Source organism: Falco cherrug, chromosome 11 (genome assembly GCF_023634085.1).
Source record: "Falco cherrug isolate bFalChe1 chromosome 11, bFalChe1.pri, whole genome shotgun sequence".
Taxonomy (NCBI): domain Eukaryota; kingdom Metazoa; phylum Chordata; class Aves; order Falconiformes; family Falconidae; genus Falco; species Falco cherrug.
In genome coordinates, this window is record NC_073707.1 from 2,019,246 (window position 1) to 2,035,317 (window position 16,072).

Consider the following 16,072-nt stretch of genomic DNA (forward strand, 5'->3'; position numbering starts at 1 on the left):
CCGGTAGACAGCTGAAAGGCACCACAAAACATGTTCTACCTGCTTTCTGGGCTGAGATGGGGAATGGCTGAATTTTGGTCTCGGCTGGTGACAAAATGTTCCAAACACACCCCATGCACAACTCCACCGGGGAAAGTGCCAGAAACGAGTTCTACTGGTACTTTTTACACTACCCCGGTAGACAGCTGAAAGTCACCACAAAACTTGTTCTACCTGCTTTCTGGGCTGAAATGGGGAATGGCTGAATTTTGGTCTCGGCTGGTGACAAAATGTTCCAAACACACCCCATGCACAACTCCACCGGGGAAAGTGCCAGAAACGAGTTCTACTGGTACTTTTTACACTACCCCGGTAGACAGCTGAAAGGCACCACAAAAGTTGTTCTACCTGCTTTCTAGGCTGAGATGGGGAATGGCTGAATTTTGGTCTCGGGTCCTGACAAAATGTTCCAAACACACCCCATGCACAACTCCACCGCGGAAAGTGCCAGAAACGAGTTCTACTGGTACTTTTTACACTACCCCGGTAGTCAGCTGAAAGGCACCACAAAAGATGTTCTACCTGCTTTCTGGACTGAGATGGGGAAACGCTGAATTTTGGCCTCAGCTGGTGACAAAATGTTCCAAACACACCCCATGCACAACTCCACCGGGGAAGGTGCCAGAAACGAGTTCTCTTGGTAGTTTTTACACTACCCCGGTAGGCAGCTGAAAGGCACCACAAAACTTGTTCTACCTGCTTTCTGGGCTGAGATGGGGAATGGCTGAATTTTGGTCTCGGCTGGTGACAAAATGTTCCAAACACACCCCATGCACATCTCCACCGGGGAAAGTGCCAGAAACGAGTTCTACTGGTACTTTTTACACTACCCCGGTAGACAGCTGAAAGGCACCACAAAACTTGTTCTACCTGCTTTCTGGGCTGAGATGGGGAATGGCTGAATTTTGGTCTCGGCTGGTGACAAAATGTTCCAAACACACCCCATGCACAACTCCACCGGGGAAAGTGCCAGAAACGAGTTCTACTGGTACTTTTTACACTACCCCGGTAGACAGCTGAAAGTCACCACAAAACTTGTTCTACCTGCTTTCTGGGCTGAAATGGGGAATGGCTGAATTTTGGTCTCGGCTGGTGACAAAATGTTCCAAACACACCCCATGCACAACTCCACCGGGGAAAGTGCCAGAAACGAGTTCTACTGGTACTTTTTACACTACCCCGGTAGACAGCTGAAAGGCACCACAAAAGTTGTTCTACCTGCTTTCTAGGCTGAGATGGGGAATGGCTGAATTTTGGTCTCGGGTCCTGACAAAATGTTCCAAACACACCCCATGCACAACTCCACCGCGGAAAGTGCCAGAAACGAGTTCTCTTGGTAGTTTTTACACTACCCCGGTAGTCAGCTGAAAGGCACCACAAAAGTTGTTCTACCTGCTTTCTGGACTGAGATGGGGAAACGCTGAATTTTGGCCTCAGCTGGTGACAAAATGTTCCAAACACACCCCATGCACAACTCCACCGGGGAAGGTGCCAGAAACGAGTTCTCTTGGTAGTTTTTACACTACCCCGGTAGGCAGCTGAAAGGCACCACAAAACTTGTTCTACCTGCTTTCTGGGCTGAGATGGGGAATCGCTGAATTTTGGTCTCGGCTCCTGACAAAATGTTCCAAACACACCCCATGCACATCTCCACCGGGGAAAGTGCCAAAAACGAGTTCTACTGGTTCTTTTTACACTACCCCGGTAGACAGCTGAAAGGCACCACAAAACTTGTTCTACCTGCTTTCTGGGCTGAGATGGGGAATGGCTGAATTTTGGTCTCGGCTGGTGACAAAATGTTCCAAACACACCCCATGCACATCTCCACCGGGGAAAGTGCCAGAAACGAGTTCTACTGGTACTTTTTACACTACCCCGGTAGACAGCTGAAAGGCACCACAAAACTTGTTCTACCTGCTTTCTGGGCTGAGATGGGGAATGGCTGAATTTTGGTCTCGGCTGGTGACAAAATGTTCCAAACACACCCCATGCACAACTACACCGGGGAAAGTGCCAGAAACGAGTTCTACTGGTACTTTTTACACTACCCCGGTAGACAGCTGAAAGGCACCACAAAAGATGTTCTACCTGCTTTCTGGACTGAGATGGGGAAACGCTGAATTTTGGCCTCAGCTGGTGACAAAATGTTCCAAACACACCCCATGCACAACTCCACCGGGGAAGGTGCCAGAAACGAGTTCTACTGGTACTTTTTACACTACCCCGGTAGACAGCTGAAAGGCACCACAAAACTTGTTCTACCTGCTTTCTGGGCTGAGATGGGGAATCGCTGAATTTTGGTCTCGGCTCCTGACAAAATGTTCCAAACACACCCCATGCACATCTCCACCGGGGAAAGTGCCAAAAACGAGTTCTACTGGTTCTTTTTACACTACCCCGGTAGACAGCTGAAAGGCACCACAAAACTTGTTCTACCTGCTTTCTGGGCTGAGATGGGGAATGGCTGAATTTTGGTCTCGGCTGGTGACAAAATGTTCCAAACACACCGATGCACAACTCCACCGGGGAAAGTGCCAGAAACGAGTTCTACTGGTACTTTTTACACTACCCCGGTAGACAGCTGAAAGGCACCACAAAACTTGTTCTACCTGCTTTCTGGGCTGAGATGGGGAATGGCTGAATTTTGGTCTCGGCTCCTGACAAAATGTTCCAAACACACCCCATGCACAACTCCACCGGGGAAAGTGCCAGAAACGAGTTCTACTGGTACTTTTTACACTACCCCGGTAGACAGCTGAAAGGCACCACAAAAGTTGTTCTACCTGCTTTCTGGGCTGAGATGGGGAATGGCTGAATTTTGGTCTCGGCTCCTGACAAAATGTTCCAAACACACCCCATGCACAACTCCACCGGGGAAAGTGCCAGAAACGAGTTCTACTGGTACTTTTTACACTACCCCGGTAGGCAGCTGAAAGGCACCACAAAAGATGTTCTACCTGCTTTCTGGACTGAGATGGGGAAACGCTGAATTTTGGCCTCAGCTGGTGACAAAATGTTCCAAACACACCCCATGCACAACTCCACCGGGGAAGGTGCCAGAAACGAGTTCTCTTGGTACTTTTTACACTACCCCGGTAGACAGCTGAAAGGCACCACAAAAGTTGTTCTATCTGCTTTCTGGTCTGAGATGGGGAATCGCTGAATTTTGGTCTCGGCTCCTGACAAAATGTTCCAAACACACCCCATGCACATCTCCACCGGGGAAAGTGCCAGAAAGGAGTTCTACTGGTACTTTTTACACTACCCCGGTAGGCAGCTGAAAGGCACCACAAAACTTGTTCTACCTGCTTTCTGGGCTGAGATGGGGAATGGCTGAATTTTGGTCTCGGCTGGTGACAAAATGTTCCAAACACACCCCATGCACAATTCCACCGGGGAAAGTGCCAGAAACGAGTTCTACTGGTACTTTTTACACTACCCCGGTAGACAGCTGAAAGTCACCACAAAACTTGTTCTACCTGCTTTCTGGGCTGAGATGGGGAATGGCTGAATTTTGGTCTCGGCTGGTGACAAAATGTTCCAAACACACCCCATGCACAACTCCACCGGGGAAAGTGCCAGAAACGAGTTCTACTGGTACTTTTTACACTACCCCGGTAGACAGCTGAAAGGCACCACAAAAGTTGTTCTACCTGCTTTCTAGGCTGAGATGGGGAATGGCTGAATTTTGGTCTCGGGTCCTGACAAAATGTTCCAAACACACCCCATGCACAACTCCACCGGGGAAAGTGCCAGAAACGAGTTCTACTGGTACTTTTTACACTACCCCAGTAGGCAGCTGAAAGGCACCACAAAAGATGTTCTACCTGCTTTCTGGACTGAGATGGGGAAACGCTGAATTTTGGCCTCAGCTGGTGACAAAATGTTCCAAACACACCCCATGCACAACTCCACCGGGGAAGGTGCCAGAAACGAGTTCTCTTGGTAGTTTTTACACTACCCCGGTAGGCAGCTGAAAGGCACCACAAAACTTGTTCTACCTGCTTTCTGGGCTGAGATGGGGAATGGCTGAATTTTGGTCTTGGCTGGTGACAAAATGTTCCAAACACACCCCATGCACAATTCCACCGGGGAAAGTGCCAGAAACGAGTTCTACTGGTACTTTTTACACTACCCCGGTAGACAGCTGAAAGGCACCACAAAAGTTGTTCTACCTGCTTTCTAGGCTGAGATGGGGAATGGCTGAATTTTGGTCTCGGCTCCTGACAAAATGTTCCAAACACACCCCATGCACATCTCCACCGGGGAAAGTGCCAGAAACGAGTTCTACTGGTACTTTTTACACTACCCCGGTAGACAGCTGAAAGGCACCACAAAACATGTTCTACCTGCTTTCTGGGCTGAGATGGGGAATGGCTGAATTTTGGTCTCGGCTGGTGACAAAATGTTCCAAACACACCCCATGCACAACTCCACCGGGGAAAGTGCCAGAAACGAGTTCTACTGGTACTTTTTACACTACCCCGGTAGACAGCTGAAAGTCACCACAAAAGTTGTTCTACCTGCTTTCTAGGCTGAGATGGGGAATGGCTGAATTTTGGTCTCGGATCCTGACAAAATGTTCCAAACACACCCCATGCACAACTCCACCGGGGAAAGTGCCAGAAACGAGTTCTACTGGTACTTTTTACACTACCCCGGTAGACAGCTGAAAGGCACCACAAAAGTTGTTCTACCTGCTTTCTAGGCTGAGATGGGGAATGGCTGAATTTTGGTCTCGGGTCCTGACAAAATGTTCCAAACACACCCCATGCACAACTCCACCGGGGAAAGTGCCAGAAACGAGTTCTACTGGTACTTTTTACACTACCCCGGTAGTCAGCTGAAAGGCACCACAAAAGATGTTCTACCTGCTTTCTGGACTGAGATGGGGAAACGCTGAATTTTGGCCTCAGCTGGTGACAAAATGTTCCAAACACACCCCATGCACAACTCCACCGGGGAAGGTGCCAGAAAGGAGTTCTCTTGGTACTTTTTACACTACCCCGGTAGGCAGCTGAAAGGCACCACAAGAGATGTTCTACCTGCTTTCTGGGCTGAGATCTGGAAACGCTGAATTTTGGCCTCAGCTGGTGACAAAATGTTCCAAACACACCCCATTCACAATTCCACCGGGGAAAGTGCCAAAAACGAGTTCTACTGGTACTTTTTACACTACCCCGGTAGACAGCTGAAAGGCACCACAAAAGTTGTTCTACCTGCTTTCTAGGCTGAGATGGGGAATGGCTGAATTTTGGTCTCGGCTCCTGACAAAATGTTCCAAACACACCCCATGCACATCTCCACCGGGGAAAGTGCCAGAAACGAGTTCTACTGGTACTTTTTACACTACCCCGGTAGACAGCTGAAAGGCACCACAAAACTTGTTCTACCTGCTTTCTGGGCTGAGATGGGGAATGGCTGAATTTTGGTCTCGGCTGGTGACAAAATGTTCCAAACACACCCCATGCACAACTCCACCGGGGAAAGTGCCAGAAACGAGTTCTACTGGTACTTTTTACACTACCCCGGTAGACAGCTGAAAGTCACCACAAAACTTGTTCTACCTGCTTTCTGGGCTGAAATGGGGAACCGCTGAATTTTGGCCTCAGCTGGTGACAAAATGTTCCAAACACACCCCATGCACAACTCCACCGGGGAAAGTGCCAAAAACGAGTTCTACTGGTACTTTTTACACTACCCCGGTAGACAGCTGAAAGGCACCACAAAAGTTGTTCTACCTGCTTTCTAGGCTGAGATGGGGAATGGCTGAATTTTGGTCTCGGGTCCTGACAAAATGTTCCAAACACACCCCATGCACAACTCCACCGGGGAAAGTGCCAGAAACGAGTTCTACTGGTACTTTTTACACTACCCCGGTAGACAGGTGAAAGGCACCACAAAAGATGTTCTACCTGCTTTCTGGACTGAGATGGGGAAACGCTGAATTTTGGCCTCAGCTGGTGACAAAATGTTCCAAACACACCCCATGCACAACTCCACCGGGGAAGGTGCCAGAAACGAATTCTCTTGGTAGTTTTTACACTACCCCGGTAGGCAGCTGAATGGCACCACAAAACTTGTTCTACCTGCTTTCTGGGCTGAGATGGGGAATGGCTGAATTTTGGTCTCGGCTGGTGACAAAATGTTCCAAACACACCCCATGCACAATTCCAGCGGGGAAAGTGCCAAAAACGAGTTCTACTGGTACTTTTTACACTACCCCGGTAGACAGCTGAAAGGCACCACAAAAGTTGTTGTACCTGCTTTCTAGGCTGAGATGGGGAAGCGCTGAATTTTGGTCTCGGCTCCTGACAAAATGTTCCAAAAACACCCCATGCACATCTCCACCGGGGAAAGTGCCAGAAACGAGTTCTACTGGTACTTTTTACACTACCCCGGTAGACAGCTGAAAGGCACCACAAAACTTGTTCTACCTGCTTTCTGGGCTGAGATGGGGAATCGCTGAATTTTGGTCTCAGCTCCTGACAAAATGTTCCAAACACACCCCATGCACAACTCCACCGGGGAAAGTGCCAGAAACGAGTTCTACTGGTACTTTTTACACTACCCCGGTAGACAGCTGAAAGGCACCACAAAAGTTGTTCTACCTGCTTTCTGGGCTGAGATGGGGAATCGCTGAGTTTTGGTCTCGGCTGGTGACAAAATGTTCCAAACACACCCCATGCACAATTCCACCGGGGAAAGTGCCAGAAACGAGTTCTACTGGTACTTTTTACACTACCTTGGTAGACAGCTGAAAGGCACCACAAAACTTGTTCTACCTGCTTTCTGGGCTGAGATGGGGAATCGCTGAATTTTGGTCTCGGCTCCTGACAAAATGTTCCAAACACACCCCATGCACAACTCCACCGCGGAAGGTGCCAGAAACGAGTTCTACTGGTACTTTTTACACTACCCCGGTAGACAGCTGAAAGGCACCACAAAAGTTGTTCTACCTGCTTTCTAGGCTGAGATGGGGAATGGCTGAATTTTGGTCTCGGGTCCTGACAAAATGTTCCAAACACACCCCATGCACAACTCCACCGGGGAAAGTGCCAAAAACGAGTTCTACTGGTACTTTTTACACTACCCCAGTAGGCAGCTGAAAGGCACCACAAAAGATGTTCTACGTGCTTTCTGGGCTGAGATGGGGAAGCACTGAATTTTGGTCTCGGCTCCTGACAAAATGTTCCAAACACACCCCATGCACAACTCCACCGGGGAAAGTGCCAGAAACGAGTTCTACTGGTACTTTTTACACTACCCCAGTAGGCAGCTGAAAGGCACCACAAAAGTTGTTCTACCTGCTTTCTGGGCTGAGATGGGGAATGGCTGAATTTTGGTCTCGGCTGGTGACAAAATGTTCCAAACACACCCCATGCACATCTCCACCGGGGAAAGTGCCAGAAACGAGTTCTACTGGTACTTTTCACACTACCCCGGTAGACAGCTGAAAGGCACCACAAAACTTGTTCTACCTGCTTTCTGGGCTGAGATGGGGAATCGCTGAATTTTGGTCTCGGCTGGTGACAAAATGTTCCAAACACACCCCATGCACAACTCCACCGCGGAAGGTGCCAGAAACGAATTCTGTTGGTAGGTTTTACAGTACCCCGGTACGCAGCTGAAAGTCACCACAAAAGATGTTCTACCTGCTTTCTGGGCTGAGATGGGGAATCGCTGAATTTTGGTCTCAGCTGGAGACAAAATGTTCCAAACACACCCCATGCACAACTCCACCGGGGAAGGTGCCAGAAAGGAGTTCTGTTGGTACTTTTTACACTACCCCGGTAGTCAGCTGAAAGGCACCACAAGAGATGTTCTACCTGCTTTCTGGGCTGAGATGGGGAAACGCTGAATTTTGGCCTCAGCTGGTGACAAAATGTTCCAAACACACCCCATGCACAACTCCACCGCGGAAGGTGCCAGAAAGGAGTTCTCTTGGTAGTTTTTACACTACCCCGGTAGACAGCTGAAAGGCACCACAAAACTTGTTCTACCTGCTTTCTGGGCTGAGATGGGGAATCGCTGAATTTTGGACTCGGCTCATGACAAAATGTTCCAAACACACCCCATGCACAACTCCACCGCGGAAGGTGCCAGAAAGGAGTTCTCTTAGTAGTTTTTACACTACCCCGGTAGACAGCTGAAAGGCACCACAAAAGTTGTTCTACCTGCTTTCTAGGCTGAGATGGGGAATGGCTGAATTTTGGTCTCGGGTCCTGACAAAATGTTCCAAACACACCCCATGCACAACTCCACCGGGGAAAGTGCCAAAAACGAGTTCTACTGGTACTTTTTACACTACCCCAGTAGGCAGCTGAAAGGCACCACAAAAGATGTTCTACGTGCTTTCTGGGCTGAGATGGGGAAGCACTGAATTTTGGTCTCGGCTCCTGACAAAATGTTCCAAACACACCCCATGCACAACTCCACCGGGGAAAGTGCCAGAAACGAGTTCTACTGGTACTTTTTACACTACCCCAGTAGGCAGCTGAAAGGCACCACAAAAGTTGTTCTACCTGCTTTCTGGGCTGAGATGGGGAATGGCTGAATTTTGGTCTCAGCTCCTGACAAAATGTTCCAAACACACCCCATGCACAACTCCACCGGGGAAAGTGCCAGAAACGAGTTCTACTGGTACTTTTCACACTACCCCGGTAGACAGCTGAAAGGCACCACAAAACTTGTTCTACCTGCTTTCTGGGCTGAGATGGGGAATCGCTGAATTTTGGTCTCGGCTGGTGACAAAATGTTCCAAACACACCCCATGCACAACTCCACCGGGGAAGGTGCCAGAAACGAGTTCTACTGGTACTTTTTACACTACCCCGGTAGACAGCTGAAAGGCACCACAAAAGTTGTTCTACCTGCTTTCTAGGCTGAGATGGGGAATGGCTGAATTTTGGTCTCAGCTGGAGACAAAATGTTCCAAACACACCCCATGCACAACTCCACCGCGGAAGGTGCCAGAAACGAATTCTGTTGGTAGGTTTTACAGTACCCCGGTACGCAGCTGAAAGTCACCACAAAAGATGTTCTACCTGCTTTCTGGGCTGAGATGGGGAATCGCTGAATTTTGGTCTCAGCTGGAGACAAAATGTTCCAAACACACCCCATGCACAACTCCACCGGGGAAGGTGCCAGAAAGGAGTTCTGTTGGTACTTTTTACACTACCCCGGTAGTCAGCTGAAAGGCACCACAAGAGATGTTCTACCTGCTTTCTGGGCTGAGATGGGGAAACGCTGAATTTTGGCCTCAGCTGGTGACAAAATGTTCCAAACACACCCCATGCACAACTCCACCGGGGAAGGTGCCAGAAACGAGTTCTCTTGGTAGTTTTTACACTACCCCGGTAGGCAGCTGAAAGGCACCACAAAACTTGTTCTACCTGCTTTCTGGGCTGAGATGGGGAATCGCTGAATTTTGGTCTCGGCTCCTGACAAAATGTTCCAAACACACCCCATGCACATCTCCACCGGGGAAAGTGCCAAAAACGAGTTCTACTGGTTCTTTTTACACTACCCCGGTAGACAGCTGAAAGGCACCACAAAACTTGTTCTACCTGCTTTCTGGGCTGAGATGGGGAATCGCTGAATTTTGGTCTCGGCTGGTGACAAAATGTTCCAAACACACCCCATGCACATCTCCACCGGGGAAAGTGCCAGAAACGAGTTCTACTGGTACTTTTTACACTACCCCGGTAGACAGCTGAAAGGCACCACAAAAGTTGTTCTACCTGCTTTCTGGGCTGAGATGGGGAATGGCTGAATTTTGGTCTCGGCTGGTGACAAAATGTTCCAAACACACCCCATGCACAACTCCACCGGGGAAAGTGCCAGAAACGAGTTCTACTGGTACTTTTTACACTACCCCGGTAGACAGCTGAAAGGCACCACAAAAGATGTTCTACCTGCTTTCTGGACTGAGATGGGGAAACGCTGAATTTTGGCCTCAGCTGGTGACAAAATGTTCCAAACACACCCCATGCACAACTCCACCGGGGAAGGTGCCAGAAACGAGTTCTACTGGTACTTTTTACACTACCCCGGTAGACAGCTGAAAGGCACCACAAAACTTGTTCTACCTGCTTTCTGGGCTGAGATGGGGAATCGCTGAATTTTGGTCTCGGCTCCTGACAAAATGTTCCAAACACACCCCATGCACATCTCCACCGGGGAAAGTGCCAGAAACGAGTTCTACTGGTACTTTTTACACTACCCCGGTAGGCAGCTGAAAGGCACCACAAAACTTGTTCTACCTGCTTTCTGGGCTGAGATGGGGAATGGCTGAATTTTGGTCTCGGCTGGTGACAAAATGTTCCAAACACACCGATGCACAACTCCACCGGGGAAAGTGCCAGAAACGAGTTCTACTGGTACTTTTTACACTACCCCGGTAGACAGCTGAAAGGCACCACAAAACTTGTTCTACCTGCTTTCTGGGCTGAGATGGGGAATGGCTGAATTTTGGTCTCGGCTCCTGACAAAATGTTCCAAACACACCCCATGCACAACTCCACCGGGGAAAGTGCCAGAAACGAGTTCTACTGGTACTTTTTACACTACCCCGGTAGACAGCTGAAAGGCACCACAAAAGTTGTTCTACCTGCTTTCTGGGCTGAGATGGGGAATGGCTGAATTTTGGTCTCGGCTCCTGACAAAATGTTCCAAACACACCCCATGCACAACTCCACCGGGGAAAGTGCCAGAAACGAGTTCTACTGGTACTTTTTACACTACCCCGGTAGGCAGCTGAAAGGCACCACAAAAGATGTTCTACCTGCTTTCTGGACTGAGATGGGGAAACGCTGAATTTTGGCCTCAGCTGGTGACAAAATGTTCCAAACACACCCCATGCACAACTCCACCGGGGAAGGTGCCAGAAACGAGTTCTCTTGGTACTTTTTACACTACCCCGGTAGACAGCTGAAAGGCACCACAAAAGTTGTTCTATCTGCTTTCTGGTCTGAGATGGGGAATCGCTGAATTTTGGTCTCGGCTCCTGACAAAATGTTCCAAACACACCCCATGCACATCTCCACCGGGGAAAGTGCCAGAAAGGAGTTCTACTGGTACTTTTTACACTACCCCGGTAGGCAGCTGAAAGGCACCACAAAACTTGTTCTACCTGCTTTCTGGGCTGAGATGGGGAATGGCTGAATTTTGGTCTCGGCTGGTGACAAAATGTTCCAAACACACCCCATGCACAATTCCACCGGGGAAAGTGCCAGAAACGAGTTCTACTGGTACTTTTTACACTACCCCGGTAGACAGCTGAAAGTCACCACAAAACTTGTTCTACCTGCTTTCTGGGCTGAGATGGGGAATGGCTGAATTTTGGTCTCGGCTGGTGACAAAATGTTCCAAACACACCCCATGCACAACTCCACCGGGGAAAGTGCCAGAAACGAGTTCTACTGGTACTTTTTACACTACCCCGGTAGACAGCTGAAAGGCACCACAAAAGTTGTTCTACCTGCTTTCTAGGCTGAGATGGGGAATGGCTGAATTTTGGTCTCGGGTCCTGACAAAATGTTCCAAACACACCCCATGCACAACTCCACCGGGGAAAGTGCCAGAAACGAGTTCTACTGGTACTTTTTACACTACCCCAGTAGTCAGCTGAAAGGCACCACAAAAGATGTTCTACCTGCTTTCTGGACTGAGATGGGGAAACGCTGAATTTTGGCCTCAGCTGGTGACAAAATGTTCCAAACACACCCCATGCACAACTCCACCGGGGAAGGTGCCAGAAACGAGTTCTCTTGGTAGTTTTTACACTACCCCGGTAGGCAGCTGAAAGGCACCACAAAACTTGTTCTACCTGCTTTCTGGGCTGAGATGGGGAATGGCTGAATTTTGGTCTCGGCTGGTGACAAAATGTTCCAAACACACCCCATGCACAATTCCACCGGGGAAAGTGCCAGAAACGAGTTCTACTGGTACTTTTTACACTACCCCGGTAGACAGCTGAAAGGCACCACAAAAGTTGTTCTACCTGCTTTCTAGGCTGAGATGGGGAATGGCTGAATTTTGGTCTCGGCTCCTGACAAAATGTTCCAAACACACCCCATGCACATCTCCACCGGGGAAAGTGCCAGAAACGAGTTCTACTGGTACTTTTTACACTACCCCGGTAGACAGCTGAAAGGCACCACAAAACATGTTCTACCTGCTTTCTGGGCTGAGATGGGGAATGGCTGAATTTTGGTCTCGGCTGGTGACAAAATGTTCCAAACACACCCCATGCACAACTCCACCGGGGAAAGTGCCAGAAACGAGTTCTACTGGTACTTTTTACACTACCCCGGTAGACAGCTGAAAGTCACCACAAAAGTTGTTCTACCTGCTTTCTAGGCTGAGATGGGGAATGGCTGAATTTTGGTCTCGGATCCTGACAAAATGTTCCAAACACACCCCATGCACAACTCCACCGGGGAAAGTGCCAGAAACGAGTTCTACTGGTACTTTTTACACTACCCCGGTAGACAGCTGAAAGGCACCACAAAAGTTGTTCTACCTGCTTTCTAGGCTGAGATGGGGAATGGCTGAATTTTGGTCTCGGGTCCTGACAAAATGTTCCAAACACACCCCATGCACAACTCCACCGGGGAAAGTGCCAGAAACGAGTTCTACTGGTACTTTTTACACTACCCCGGTAGGCAGCTGAAAGGCACCACAAAAGATGTTCTACCTGCTTTCTGGACTGAGATGGGGAAACGCTGAATTTTGGCCTCAGCTGGTGACAAAATGTTCCAAACACACCCCATGCACAACTCCACCGGGGAAGGTGCCAGAAACGAGTTCTCTTGGTACTTTTTACACTACCCCGGTAGGCAGCTGAAAGGCACCACAAGAGATGTTCTACCTGCTTTCTGGGCTGAGATGGGGAAACGCTGAATTTTGGCCTCAGCTGGTGACAAAATGTTCCAAACACACCCCATGCACAATTCCACCGGGGAAAGTGCCAAAAACGAGTTCTACTGGTACTTTTTACACTACCCCGGTAGACAGCTGAAAGGCACCACAAAAGTTGTTCTACCTGCTTTCTAGGCTGAGATGGGGAATGGCTGAATTTTGGTCTCGGCTCCTGACAAAATGTTCCAAACACACCCCATGCACATCTCCACCGGGGAAAGTGCCAGAAACGAGTTCTACTGGTACTTTTTACACTACCCCGGTAGACAGCTGAAAGGCACCACAAAACTTGTTCTACCTGCTTTCTGGGCTGAGATGGGGAATGGCTGAATTTTGGTCTCGGCTGGTGACAAAATGTTCCAAACACACCCCATGCACAACTCCACCGGGGAAAGTGCCAGAAACGAGTTCTACTGGTACTTTTTACACTACCCCGGTAGACAGCTGAAAGTCACCACAAAACTTGTTCTACCTGCTTTCTGGGCTGAAATGGGGAACCGCTGAATTTTGGCCTCAGCTGGTGACAAAATGTTCCAAACACACCCCATGCACAACTCCACCGGGGAAAGTGCCAAAAACGAGTTCTACTGGTACTTTTTACACTACCCCGGTAGACAGCTGAAAGGCACCACAAAAGTTGTTCTACCTGCTTTCTAGGCTGAGATGGGGAATGGCTGAATTTTGGTCTCGGGTCCTGACAAAATGTTCCAAACACACCCCATGCACAACTCCACCGGGGAAAGTGCCAGAAACGAGTTCTACTGGTACTTTTTACACTACCCCGGTAGACAGGTGAAAGGCACCACAAAAGATGTTCTACCTGCTTTCTGGACTGAGATGGGGAAACGCTGAATTTTGGCCTCAGCTGGTGACAAAATGTTCCAAACACACCCCATGCACAACTCCACCGGGGAAGGTGCCAGAAACGAGTTCTCTTGGTAGTTTTTACACTACCCCGGTAGGCAGCTGAATGGCACCACAAAACTTGTTCTACCTGCTTTCTGGGCTGAGATGGGGAATGGCTGAATTTTGGTCTCGGCTGGTGACAAAATGTTCCAAACACACCCCATGCACAATTCCACCGGGGAAAGTGCCAAAAACGAGTTCTACTGGTACTTTTTACACTACCCCGGTAGACAGCTGAAAGGCACCACAAAAGTTGTTGTACCTGCTTTCTAGGCTGAGATGGGGAAGCGCTGAATTTTGGTCTCGGCTCCTGACAAAATGTTCCAAAAACACCCCATGCACATCTCCACCGGGGAAAGTGCCAGAAACGAGTTCTACTGGTACTTTTTACACTACCCCGGTAGACAGCTGAAAGGCACCACAAAACTTGTTCTACCTGCTTTCTGGGCTGAGATGGGGAATCGCTGAATTTTGGTCTCGGCTGGTGACAAAATGTTCCAAACACACCCCATGCACAACTCCACCGGGGAAAGTGCCAGAAATGAGTTCTACTGGTACTTTTTACACTACCCCGGTAGACAGCTGAAAGGCACCACAAAAGTTGTTCTACCTGCTTTCTGGGCTGAGATGGGGAATCGCTGAGTTTTGGTCTCGGCTGGTGACAAAATGTTCCAAACACACCCCATGCACAATTCCACCGGGGAAAGTGCCAGAAACGAGTTCTACTGGTACTTTTTACACTACCTTGGTAGACAGCTGAAAGGCACCACAAAACTTGTTCTACCTGCTTTCTGGGCTGAGATGGGGAATCGCTGAATTTTGGTCTCGGCTCCTGACAAAATGTTCCAAACACACCCCATGCACAACTCCACCGCGGAAGGTGCCAGAAACGAGTTCTACTGGTACTTTTTACACTACCCCGGTAGACAGCTGAAAGGCACCACAAAAGTTGTTCTACCTGCTTTCTAGGCTGAGATGGGGAATGGCTGAATTTTGGTCTCGGGTCCTGACAAAATGTTCCAAACACACCCCATGCACAACTCCACCGGGGAAAGTGCCAAAAACGAGTTCTACTGGTACTTTTTACACTACCCCAGTAGGCAGCTGAAAGGCACCACAAAAGATGTTCTACGTGCTTTCTGGGCTGAGATGGGGAAGCACTGAATTTTGGTCTCGGCTCCTGACAAAATGTTCCAAACACACCCCATGCACAACTCCACCGGGGAAAGTGCCAGAAACGAGTTCTACTGGTACTTTTTACACTACCCCAGTAGGCAGCTGAAAGGCACCACAAAAGTTGTTCTACCTGCTTTCTGGGCTGAGATGGGGAATGGCTGAATTTTGGTCTCAGCTCCTGACAAAATGTTCCAAACACACCCCATGCACATCTCCACCGGGGAAAGTGCCAGAAACGAGTTCTACTGGTACTTTTCACACTACCCCGGTAGACAGCTGAAAGGCACCACAAAACTTGTTCTACCTGCTTTCTGGGCTGAGATGGGGAATCGCTGAATTTTGGTCTCGGCTGGTGACAAAATGTTCCAAACACACCCCATGCACAACTCCACCGCGGAAGGTGCCAGAAACGAATTCTGTTGGTAGGTTTTACAGTACCCCGGTACGCAGCTGAAAGTCACCACAAAAGATGTTCTACCTGCTTTCTGGGCTGAGATGGGGAATCGCTGAATTTTGGTCTCAGCTGGAGACAAAATGTTCCAAACACACCCCATGCACAACTCCACCGGGGAAGGTGCCAGAAAGGAGTTCTGTTGGTACTTTTTACACTACCCCGGTAGTCAGCTGAAAGGCACCACAAGAGATGTTCTACCTGCTTTCTGGGCTGAGATGGGGAAACGCTGAATTTTGGCCTCAGCTGGTGACAAAATGTTCCAAACACACCCCATGCACAACTCCACCGCGGAAGGTGCCAGAAAGGAGTTCTCTTGGTAGTTTTTACACTACCCCGGTAGACAGCTGAAAGGCACCACAAAACTTGTTCTACCTGCTTTCTGGGCTGAGATGGGGAATCGCTGAATTTTGGACTCGGCTCATGACAAAATGTTCCAAACACACCCCATGCACAACTCCACCGCGGAAGGTGCCAGAAACGAGTTCTACTGGTACTTTTTACACTACCCCGGTAGGCAGCTGAAAGGCACCACAAAAGTTGTTCTACCTGCTTTCTGGGCTGAGATGGGGAATG